Below are 13,181 nucleotides of genomic sequence, written 5' to 3'. Positions count from 1 at the left end.
ATAACCTATCCTCAGAAATCGGTGGAACCTATCCTGAGAAATCAGTATCAACAAGTGAAATTCTGCTCTGCCAGAAGAAAACTGAAATGTGAGGTCAGGGAGTGGACAGAGAGGAGACCATTATCAGAAGCTCCACGGATGACAATCTCTATCCATGATGACACAATATTTAGTGAAATAGCCACCTGTGAAAATTCAGAAGCAACAATGTGCCAGATGAATATGTAGCTTAAGGAAGAATGACGAGGACGAGGAACAAAGTCCCCCAGGACCCGCCCGGTGGGCACTTAGCACGAACAAGAGAGAGACCTCCCCTTTTTACGACACTAAACTGTTGGTAGTTGATTGTCATCTAGCATGTCCTGACCAATACAACCTATGAGCCATTCATAACTCTAAAGTCATGTCTGTCTGCACTGAAAGAGGAAAGACACCAAGTCATTGCTTTACTTTGACCTATAGAGAAAAGTTCACCAACAAAGTGAACAAGAGCAATAATGAACTGGGACATACAGCATTTGGCTCTGGAGAGCCATGAATAGGAAATAGCAGCCAAACGTTAAAACAACCTGACTTTCTTGACTTAAAGCATCTGGTAGCCTCAGAAATACAGGGCTGCAAATAAAGAGAAGCCCAGATATTAGGATTTTTCTTCCCTTTTTAATATTCTTATGCCCTGACTATGGAAAGTTCTTTGTCATAAGCAACAGCAATGGAGAAAACACAACTAAAAAAAAAAAATGAATTCTGTCTTTTTATCAACATTGAAGACTGGTATAATCAAATATACAGTTAGGGTATTATGTAGAATGGAACTCAAAAGAGATGGCTTTGTTGTTTTTTTTTTTTATTATTTGAATTTAGAGGTAGTTTAGAGAAATGTGATTTTTTTTTTTTTTTGTAAGACTACAGGACATAGAGGAGCAGGTAAAAATTTACAGTGATTCTTAGACCTACCCCAGATTTCCTGTGATATTTTTATAGACCTGACCTCCACTCAACCTTTTCTCCTTCTGGAACTGCAACCACCATACTTGAAGTGTGCAAAAGAGGACTTAGATATCAGCAGGTACTCCAGGTGGGGGAGTGAGATTTAAGTGCAATTGATATCAGGCATCAGATAAATCTCAACCAAGGGAATGAGTCTGTCCCTTCTCAAGCAGCAGGCTCAAACATGCCCAGATCTGGGATTGATAGATGTGTGCCGCTGTTTCATATACACCAAGGTGACCCCATTCACTCAGCCTGCCATAGCAATGATTCTTGAATAAATGTCCCCAACTGAGAAAGAAGTGCAAAAAGTGAATCTAACAAGCCAGACTCATCATGAGAATCAACATCCCTGAGCTCCAATGACTGAACCAAGCCAGGCCAACCGCGGGGAGCCCAGGACTTCATCAGTTCCACTTCATGAAGCAACAAATAGGAGTACCCTCCCTCTCAAAAGCCCTGCTGATTCTCGGGGAAATGGGCATCCTAATATTAATACCAGCTGGGTATTAAAGAAATAAAATATTAAAGAAAGAAAATATCAGTTATCCAAGAGGACTACCAGGACTGGCTACCAGTAGGGAAAGGGCCCTGGATAAAGCAAATAAACCCAAGGAAGGAAAAATTAATACTTCAGAAGAAGTAAGAACACAATGAGTCATGCTAAACTATCTGACCGCTTAATTGGGAAAGAGTTGAATGCAAGCTTAATGAAATTTGAGAAGTGACGTATTTATGATTCAAAGGCATGTTTTTTTTCCCCCAACAAAATGGCACCAGCACAGAAAACGTTCCCATTTAATGAGGATTGGAAAATATCTATTTTTTTAAATAGCATTTGCTGCAGGCTGAATCACTCTTCTCTCGTTAATAACACGGGTAGTTGAGAGATATGGGGCTTATTGATGCTGTACGGTTAGCAACTTGTGAGGTATCTGATTCTGGTATTTATGTTGCCTTTAGAGATTTAATGCTTTAATAATTTTTTGGCACTTTGATTCTCTCCATATGTGAATTTAAATATAAATACACAGCCCAATCCCTGGCACCATCTTCATGTTCAAGAATATGGTAATAGCGGGCAAAGTGAAAAAAAAAGGAATTCCCCACCATTATTCCTATGGAAAGACTAAGGCTTGTTGTCAAAAGGCCCTTGAAACCCATTATAAAAGGATAGGTTTCCTTGAACAGATTTTTGTTTGTTTTTGTGTTTTCACAGATTATTTTTCCTTCCAACTTTATGGAGATATAATGGACATATAATATTGTGTCAGTTTAAGATATAGAACATAGTGACTTGATGTATGTATATGTTAAAAAAGGATCACTCCACAGGGTTGGTTAACACATTTATCACCTCAAAACAGATTTTAACCATGTTTACCCACACACAAAGAACTTTTTTTTTAAATTTTTTTTATTGGAGTTCAATTTGCCAACATATAGCATAACACCCAGGCTCATCCCATCAAGTGCCCCCCTCAGTGCCCATCACCCAGTCACCCCCACCCCCTGCCCACCTCCCTTTCTACCACCCCTTCTTTGTTTCTCAGAGTTAGGGGTCTCTCATGTTTTGTCTCCCTTTTTGATATTTCCCACTCATTTTTTCTTTATTCCCTTTCACTATTTTTTATATTTATAGTTATATTTCACTATTTTTTATATTCCCCAAGTGAATGAGACCATATAAAGTTCACACACAAAGAACTTGATGAAAATCAGTCAAAACCATTTCAAGATTCAGACCGAATAATGTGATAATCTTTTAGTTTGTTAGTTTGGTATTATCTAGGCACTGATCGTGTGAATGATAAAATACCAAAGGGATTTTTTTCCTGCCCCAAATTTGGGCTCTGTGCTCTTCACATCTTGGTTGACACCAATTTCAACAATTTCAACCCAAGGTCCATCATGTTATCACTGACTAAAGAACAAATCCTACTATCGAAACCAATCTCTGCAGCCTCATGTCCCACATGTACTCTTACAGACCCCTCCTCATTCACCTGTGATCCTACCTCACTAGACCGTCACCTGATGCTTCCCAAACATGCCAGACTCTTTCACACCTCTCCTTGCTGCTTCTCATACCTTTAGTTCTCTTCCCACTCGTCAATGTAGTGAAATTCGAATCCAGCCCAGTACCAGTAACTCAACACAATTTCCTTTAAAGACACCTGGCAAGATGAACAGCACTCTCCTCTCCTTAAAAATGCTGTTCCTACAGCTACTCTAGCAACTACTATAAAACAATATGCTCCTTAAAGACAGATCATTCTTTAGCCATCATCATATCCTGATCAGCCGAGAGAGTACTGTATCAGTTATCTATTGCTTCAAAAAAAATTATCCCAAAACTTAATGACTAACTTAAAGTATCATTCATTATTCCAGTGTCTGTAAGTCACAAATTGGGCATGGCTTAGCTGAGTCTTTTAGCTCTGGATCTTTCATAGGCTGGTGTCAAGGTGCTGGCAGGGGCCATAGTCTCGTTTGAGGGCCAACTGGGAGTGGACTTGCTTTCCAAGCTCACTCCAGTGGTTGTTGGCAAGATTCAGTTCCACGTCAGCTGCTGACTGAAGGCCTTCCTCAGATTCTTGCCACCAAGGCCTCTCCATAGGGCAGCTCACAACATGGCAGCTAGTTTCATCAGAGCCAAGAAATGAGAAGGGGAAAGAATTCCAGCAAGAGATGGAGGGCTAGCAAGACAGAGGTTAAAGGTTTTTGTCATGGTTGGAACATCCCAACACTTGTGCCATATTCTGTTTGTTAGAAGTGAGTCACAAGGTCCGGCCCATGCTCAAGGGGAGGGTGTTACACAAGGACATGAATACAACAGTTGAGATCATTGAAACCTTTGTCAGAAGCTACCTCTCATAAGTGTGTTACACCAGTAAGCGTTCAACAAAGCTTTATTTACAAAAGTAGAAAAGAAACGAATGCTTTCTTCAGATATCTTTACTTTTATGATCAATTCCATGAACTTTAAGTTTATATAATAATAAAAATTATGAAAAGTCCATGTTTGGAAACATATTGTCAAAATAAGTGTTTGCTTGCAAATAGTTGATTTTGAAGAAAAAAGAGTCTGCCCATTCTAACAAAATCACCTCAGCCATAAAATTTGGATCAAAGCTTGATAGATCTTCATGGTTATGACTTGCTTTCCAGAGGTTTAGAAGAAGAAAACAATATAGATCGCTAAATAGGAAAGATACTAAAAACATAGAGAAATATCAACAGCTGGTTAATTTAGATGAAGGATATAAGGCTGTTCATTGCTTAATGCTTTTCAACTTCTCTGTAGGCTTTTGACATTTTTCCAAATAAAAAGCTAAGGGAGGATTTTAAAGAACTGCTTCACGGAGCTCCCTCATTAGCCAGCAGTAGCATCTCAAAGGTCATTGAATGAGAAATTTTCCTAAGGAATACAAGCTATTGTAACTAACAAACCCAACAACTCCACGGCCTCAAGTGATTAAAGTATCTTTCTCAGTGTAGGGTAGCTCTCCTCAGTGACTCTGATCCACACAGTATGACACTGCATCTCTAACAAATTTCAGAAAGATAAAGTATGTGAGTGATTATAAAGACATTTTGATGGGTAGAACTGAAAATGGTACCCATCACTTCCCCTCAGAGCCCATGGATCAGAAACCATTGAAATGGACCCAATTCAACTGTAATATAAGCAAGGCTGGACCATGTGGTCTTCTCTGTGCCCAGGGAAAGAAAGTAGGCAGGTGAACACCTAGCCAATCTCTGACAGAAGAATGCAATCACTCCAGTGGCTGCCTTTGTAGATAAAGAATGAAACCTTCCTGGGACACCTGGGTGGCTCAGTGGTTGAGCGTCTGCCTTTGGCTCAGGTTGTGATCCTAGGGTCTTAGATCGAGTCCCACGTCGGGCTCCCTGCATGGAGCCTGCTTCTCCCTCTGCCTGTGTCTCTGCCTCTCTCTCTGTGTCTCTCATGAATAAATAAATAAAATCTTTTGAAAAATAAAATAAAATAATCAAACTTGTAGCTTGAATTAAGTTGTGTCATGTTCTCACCGTGCTGCATTCATCTAGTTACAATTAGGCTTAAACAGCATCAGTGTCTTTAGTCAGGTATGTTGCCATTTTAGGGCGTTGAAGTCAGTCCAATGCAAATTTCTTCATTCAGGCCAGATGAAGCAGAGTTCCCTTAAGAGCCTAGCTTTGAAGCAAATCTTTTTTGCTTATATTGGCTAAAAATATTTAGCAAAGCCAAAATAGAACTCCATCTCTATTTATGAGAAAAGTAGCCACTATTTGCATTCTGAGTCCAAAATTTCTCTTATTTATACCAGAGGCTCCAGAAGACCAGGGAGAGGGGGTGGGGGTGGGGGGCATATGGAAGGCAGTCAGTAGAAGAATAATGAGACGACCCACCCAAATTTATACTGATCTGTTAGCTGATGGGTTGTCATTTCAGTCCAGATGCTTTTTTTGCTTTAGAGAGTCAGCTGGTGGGGGTGAGGGAGGGGTGGAGATAGAGAGAGAATCTTAAACAGGATCCACACCCAGCCTGGAGCCCAATACAGGGCTCAACCTCACGACCTCAAGATCATGACCTGAGTGGGAATCAAAAATCAGACAATCGACCGACTTAGCCACTCAAGTGCTCCTGAGTCCAGATGCTTTTAAGAGACTCAAAAAATTTAGAATTCTCATGTAAATGCGTGGGGAAAAAAGTGTGAAAATATTATGTCTTTTTTATATGCTTGCAATAGAAATAGTTAATGCAAAAAAAAAAAGTGTGTGTGTGTGTGATGTGTCCAGTAGGAGAAGCCCTGTCTGCTAATATTGAACAAATTGATACAAAGAAAGGAGAGCTTATAGATAACCACTCCACCTTATGGATGGTCTGCATTAGCCTTGCAAGGAAAAGGGAATCATGCCTCTGCGTCATGAATAATGTATGCAGCATATTGAGCAATGCAATTTCTCTTTAACTGTTAGCATCTCTTTCACCAATAGAAATATCACAGACAACCAAACTCATAGAAAAAGCGATCAGACTTGTGGTTACAGCTGTGGACAGTGGAGGAAAGGGGAAATTGGAGGAAGGTGGACAGAAGGTACAAACTTCCAGTTAGAAGATAAATAAGTGCCAGGGATGCAGGGAACAACATGATGACTAGAGCTAACGCTGCTGTAGGATATATAAGAGAATTGTTAAGAGAGTACATCCTGTGAGTTTTCAACCCAAGGAGAAAAATTTTTTCCTTTTATCCTTTTTCCTTTATTTTTTTATCATATCTATATGAGAAGATTGACATTCACTGAAACTATTTGTCTACTCACTCCATTGTCCATGTAAATCAAATCATTATATTCTACATCTTAAACCTATATGTGATATATGTCAATGATTTCTCCATAAAACTGGAAAAAAGAGAAATATCAGAGACAAAACTCCAGGACTTGATAAGCACATATTTTGTTATACGTAGAGGAATTTGAGGCCAAGGAATATCATGCAAGTATTGACTATGCTTGTACTAGGGATGCCTGGGTGGCTCAGCAGTTAGAGCAGCCAACTCTGGTTTCAGCTCAAGTCAGGATCTCAGGGTCTTGAGATCGAGCCCCGCCTCGGGTTCCATGCTCAGCACACAGTCTCCTTGAGGATTCTCTCCCTCCTCCTTTTGCCCCTCTCCACTCTCTAAAATAAACAAATATATCTTTTAAGAAAGAAAGAAAGAAAGAGAAAGAAGAAAGGAAAGAAAGAAAGAAAGAAAGAAAGAAAGAAAGAAAGAAAGAAGAAAGAAAGAAAGAGAAAGAAAGAAAGAAAGAAAGAAAGAAAGAAAGAAAGAAAGAAAGAAAGAAAACTGTGCCAAGATGGAAGAATTTAGCACAAGGACGACCATAATGCCTGCAGCTATGTTACATCAGAGCATGAATTCCTCATGACCATCTTGGTGTAAGTGGTCAAACACCAAAAGGTCTTTAATGATACAAAGACAATAATTTCTTCCATATTTTTCTGTGCAAAGCATGAACTGAGACTGTTGGTATAATTCAGTAATCCTTTAATTTGCTAGAACAAAAAAATACATCTTTTGATTCCAATCAGACTAGAAGTATACTCCTCCTATTTATTTGCAGTTGTACAAGAAAAGAAGGTACTTAATTAAACATACCTGACTCTGCAACATTCAAACCAGGGTTACTTGTACCCACCATAGATACAGCCAGAAATTGTAGGGAAGGTTCCATGCCCTTAACAGTTAGTTCTCCCACGCTTCTGAAAAGTTATACTCCATCCTTATGTTTTCCAAATTCCATTTATTTAGAGTAGAGCTTTGTCCTTTAATCTCCTGAAATTGCATAATTTTTATATGAATTTGTGACATTTTCCTGGAGAGAATGTCTAGGGCTCTCATCGGATTCCCAAAAGGAACTCTGAGCACACTAAAACTAAGTCACTGGACACTTCTTTGGTTAATAAGCTCTTCAAATGCAAATTACCCTTGGAAGTAAGTGATGCCTTTTGCACAAACAGCTCCCAAAGGCTGGTCAGCATTTGGCATATGCATGCAGAAATGTTTACCAGTCTTAAGCCTCCCTCCTAGGTCTATTTCTGATGACTCCAGGTTGGGTGAATAAGGCACTCAGGTTTCATAGACCTATATGCCAGCAGATGCTACGTGATGCTCACTCTATAGTCTCTTTGCAGAAAATTGGCTAACCAGACACCCTGCTCATGGCTTAATTTCTCAGGTTTCTCACCAGCAAACTGCAAAGAGAAGTTGTGCCAAAGCACTGGGCTTTTCCTATAGTTCACCCAGAACATGTCATACTGAAGGAACAAATTAAAGAGGAAAGATAGGGGGATCCCTGGGTGGCGCAGCGGTTTGGCGCCTGCCTTTGGCCCAGGGCGCGATCCTGGAGACCCGGGATCGAATCCCACGTGGGGCTCCCGGTGCATGGAGCCTGCTTCTCCCTCTGCCTGTGTCTCTGCCTCTCTCTCTCTCTCTCTCTCTCTCTCTCTCTCTGTGACTATCATAAATAAAAAAAATAAAAAAAAAGAGGAAAGATAGGGTTTTGTCAAGTTCCTCCATGAGAAATTTGATATTTGACAATGAATATGCTTTAATAAAAAAAATTTCCAGATCATGTTAAACAACCGTGGTCTCTTCATGTAGGTTGTGCAGTTGGCAATTTTACATGTAAACTGATAACATGAAAATGAATGTTATGATATTATTGAATTCCATCTTCTAAAAATAGATCCCATTTAAAAAATATATGTTGGGGCGCCTGGGTGGCTCAGTCACTTAAGCACCCGACTCTTGGTTTTGGTTCAGGTCATGGTCTCAGGGCCACAAGATCCCCTTGTGAGAGCATCAGGCTCTGAGCTCAGCAGGGAATCTTCTGGAGATTGTCTCTTCCTTTCCATCTCCCTCTACCCCTCGCCCTCCTGTGCACTCTTTCTCTCTAAAATAAATAAATAAATCATGAAAATATACATACCTAAGTCAGCATGAAGTTGCCAAACTCTCTTGTATTAAGCTGAAGAAATACCTTTTATTATAGGATTATACATATCATAATTTAAAGGTATTAGTCTCTATTTTATGAAATTATTGTGATAGAAACTACGTAGAAAAGATGGAAATACCAAACTTTCTTATTTTCCCTGCTTCATAAAATTCAAAAGCCTAGCACTGAATTATGCCATGTGAATATATTTATCGACTTGATCTTCTGAGGACTCAGCGGGCAGAGTGCTCTAGGAAAGAAAGGGGTAAGCAAGGGGAGAAAAGATACACAGAAGGAGGGATGTTTTGAAGGTCAGAACCCTGAGGGAGGGTTGGCATAGGTGCGGCACTCTGGTGGTGTTTGGGGAAGTCAAGGGCAGTGTGAATGATCTGTGGATCCGGCAATCCCGAGTGCCCAAAGGGAAGGTGAAAGTCCCCCAAGACAAATTCTGTCTCTTTTGTCATGTCATCAATGATGTGCCCTGGCCGTCAGGGTGTATTTGTGGTAATCACTGCCTCACAAAGCTAAAAACCAGTGCCTTAGTTGCAAAGACATCTCGAAGGTGTTATATTTTATAGAAGTCTAAACGTTGTATTCAGAAAAGATCATTTGATCTGTTTATAAAGACGTCTACACATTTTTTTAAATTTTACTTTTGTAGCTCTATCGCCCTGGGGATATTTTAATATCTAAAGAGAAACAGAGATGTCGCTTAAGTACAGCCAAATCTAATAGAAACCAAAGAGCTCACCTGCACAGTTTACTTGGGCCCAGAGACATGGCCACGTTGCATGGAAAGTCCTCGTAGTCCTCATACCATCTCTGCCATTCTGAAGATTGTCTCAGCCATCCCTTCACTCCTTCAGCAAATAGTTATTTAGAATGAGCTGGATCTTTCCATACCATACAACTCAACTGACTCATTGACCAGCTAAACAAGGGTATTGGATGTTTAAATACCAAAGGCCACATTTATATTAAGAGGAAAATATATTTTTACATTTCCAAACAGCCTGGCAGAGGCCTGGATTTGGGGTGGTTGTGGGAGGTTTTGTTTTTTTTGTTTTTTGTTTTTTAAGAATTGTGATCATCAGGGCAGCCCCGGTGGCACAGCGGTTTGGCGCCACCTGCAGCCTGGGGAGTGATCCTGGAGACCCGGGATCCCTGCATGGAGCCTGCTTCTCCCTGTCTGTGTCTCTGCCTCTCTCTCTCTGTGTCTATGAATAAGTAAATAAAATTAAAAAAAAAAAAAAAAAAAGAATTGTGATCATCAGTCTGGGAAGTGACCGGTCACCTAGTGGCCCGCTATTGAAATCTCTCTGGGACACTCAGTGCCTTTGGTTTACAACAAAGAAAGGCTCATTCTGCCACTATATAAAAGGATCTTCTAATAAAAAAAGCATCTTACCTGTTCTCAAAGGAATATTGGAACAATGAATTAGATAATACCCTGAAAAAGTACATTTAAACAGTGCTGTAGAAATAGAAGGTGCTAGCCTATTGTCACTTTTTTATAGGCAATGTTCCTTGTTTGTCTTGGAAAAGCTACCTTTTCATCAGAAAAAGTCAAAAAGCAAATATACTTAAAATGGCCATTTTATGGACTCAAAAATATTATTTGGGGCTAGATGGACATTTCCCTTCTCCCTTCCTGCCCTCCAAGTCCAAGCAACCCTGTGGGACCAGAGATCTCTGTAGTCAAGGTTCGGAGAAGAATTGAGATAGGCAATGGCAGTAGGTAAGCAGAAAACAGCCAAGAACAAAACTACAGAAACTGATCAGCAGAGGACACCGCTGATGGTATGTAATTCAAACCCCTTGTTACCCTAGGGAGAGACTCGAACCCGGAAAAGTCAAAGCGACATTGTGACCATTTCCCAGCTGGTTGGGAACAGAGTGGTGGTAGTTCTCGACACATCCTCAAAGGGCCAGAAGGTGAAAAGGCAGTCTCCCGCCTGTTCCAGCATCACCGTGGTCCCAGAGCCTGCCTCAGGTTCAAGTTCACGAAGAAGGCACCCAGGCCCTGGTTTTCTACCATATGGGTGCTAGGAGTTAGGAGGGACCATCAAGTGCGGTGACCTGGGCTCCCTCCTAAGCCCACCCCACTCTCTCTAGCCGGGTAACCTTAGGCAAACTCTCTCTCCAAGCTTAATTTCCCTCAGCTGTAAAAGTGGATATCATCAGTACATACTCACCATAGGGTTGTGGAGAGGATTAAATGAGACTACATAGACAGTGTTTAGCACAGCGTCTAATGATAATTGTTGCTTTTAATGTCTCTAGATAGCAAAATTAAATGAGGATTAAATGAGAAAATGCATATAAAGTGCTCAGCAGGGTGCCTGACACCATAATAAGTGCTCAACAAATACTGGGAGGTATTATTACTGCATACTCCCACACAAGCGTTCATTTTACAAGTGTTCCTTGAGCCCCTCCGAAGTGCCAGGAACATTGCTATGTCCTGGGGATTGCACTCCTCGAGCTCAACCTGCTTACAGTCAAATGGAAGAGGAAGACATGTGTTCAGTAAATGCTCTGCACCAGGGGTGGGGGAACTAAGCCCACCGGCCAAATCCATGCCTGTTTGCCCCATGGTCCATGAGCCGGGAACAACTTTCACATTTATAAGTGTTTGGAGAAAAAAAAATCAAAGAAAAATATTTCATAATATATGATGAATACATGAAGTCCAAATTTCAATGTCCATAATCAAATTTTATCGGAGCACAGCAACACTCATCCATTTAGATATTGCCTATGACCACTTATACCCTGTAACAGCCAAGTTGAATAGTTGCAGCAGAGACCATATGGCTGGCAAAACCTAAAATATTCCCTATTTGGCTCTATACAGAAAAACTTGCCAACCCCTGCCCTATAACCTGGTGAATAATACAACATATATGTGCACTGAATGGTGCTATAGAAGCATGTGGCACAGGATGGGGGCCCTTCACTCTGGGAATTTGTGGAAGCTTCACCAAGGAGCTAAGTCTTAAAAAAAAATGACTATAGAACCTCCAGGTGAAAAGGGGGACCCACATGTATAAAGCTCAGAATCATGGTCAGCAAGGAAAGTTCTGGGAAAATAGTGAGACACGAGATGCTTCTTTAAGCCAATCCTGACCTCACTGTCCTAGCAACATCCACAAATGCCGTCACTGTACGTTCCTAGGCAGGAACACACTAGATTTTCAGCTGTCTAGTAATCTCCGGAACACAGTCCTAGATGCCAGAATAATTCTCTCCTCTCAGAAACATCACACAGAGCTTTTGATCCCTCCCCCCGGAGGATTTCAACATTCTGATGGAAATGAGATTTAATGGCCTCATTAAGAACATGCTCCTTCCTTGTGTCCATGTCTGGTCTCATTAGCATATGTCACAGGACTAATCTGGAACTGTGAGTGGCTCTTACAGCCGGTGTGAAAACCACACTTGGCCGTGAAGTTTTAAACTGAGATGTGCTCCGTGGAGAAAAAGGAGGAAAAAAAGAAAATACACAGAGAAGGGCAGGACTTCGCAGGTGGCACCGAACTAATAGCCAGTCACATGGGAAGAGCAGGTAGGGGATGTGAAGGCCTCTGATTCTGGGGCCAGAAAATGAGCAGCCCTGACAACCAGAGACATTCCCGACACTCGAGAACGTGGAGAAACGATGGCAGATGGGTGAGTGACGTCAGTCACCGAGGGCTGTGACGCGGCACTGGCTTCACTCAGTGAAGTCATTCGAAGGCTCTGCCCTTGTCCACTCAGAGGCTGCCAGACGCTTGAAGTCACATAACAGAAACTAGGAAAGATCAAACTCCAGATGGGAAATGCATACGAAGGGCAAAATGAAAAACAAAAACAACCAATAAACAAAAAGCCCAAGTATCAGGTTCCCTTGTCCTCTCTGACTTGGAAGTGTCGGTTCATGGGTGGTTGACAGCCCAGGGTAGCTCCATTCCCCAGTCCTTCCCACTCCCAGACAATGCACATAAGCCCCCCCCCCAGCTCTTCCAGGCACCCCCCAGGGCAGCCGTAAGCCTTACCCCATTCTTGCACCCAACTTTCGTTCATCTCACAGCATGTTGACTGAGCGCCTCTGTGGGGCGAGCACGCGAGTGCTGGTGACCTAGTTCTTATTTCTATAGGAAATAAGACAGGAGCCATCCCTGCTTGCATGGGGCCTTCTGCAGAGCAGGGACGATAGAAGTGATGGTCAAGGAACTGAATGTTCTAGAATGAGACGATCAAAAGACCTACTAGAGCCAAGCTGGGAAGTGGTTTACGGTGAGGCAAGAAGAGGGAGGATAGACAACTCTCCTCTGTGGACAGTCCCCCAAGGATGGCTAAGTGGCATGATCGGTGTCCATCACTGGGAGAGTCAATTAAACAAGTCTGGCCTTGGTTTATAGGCACAAGGGCAGGGGGGCTACGTCAAGGAGACAAGTCCACGTCACATGCAACCACAGTACTCAAACATCTCCACCTGCTCCTGACTTGCCCCCTTCAAGTCAGGCTCTCGCCTCACAGGTGCTTTCCCAGGTGTCTCCATGGTCCCCTGCAAATAGACTTCCATGGGCGTCCCTACCGGGTCAGCAGAGATGCCCAGGCGCATATGCGCACCTGCAGGGACCACTGCTTGTGCTCCTTCCCAGGAAGCTACAGAGGATATACGTTGAAAACCGGTCTTTCCG

The sequence above is a fragment of the Vulpes vulpes genome, chromosome 4 (assembly GCF_048418805.1).
Source record: "Vulpes vulpes isolate BD-2025 chromosome 4, VulVul3, whole genome shotgun sequence".
Lineage (NCBI taxonomy): Eukaryota > Metazoa > Chordata > Mammalia > Carnivora > Canidae > Vulpes > Vulpes vulpes.
The sequence above is the reverse complement of the archived record's forward strand: the minus strand, read 5'-3'. Positions refer to the sequence as shown.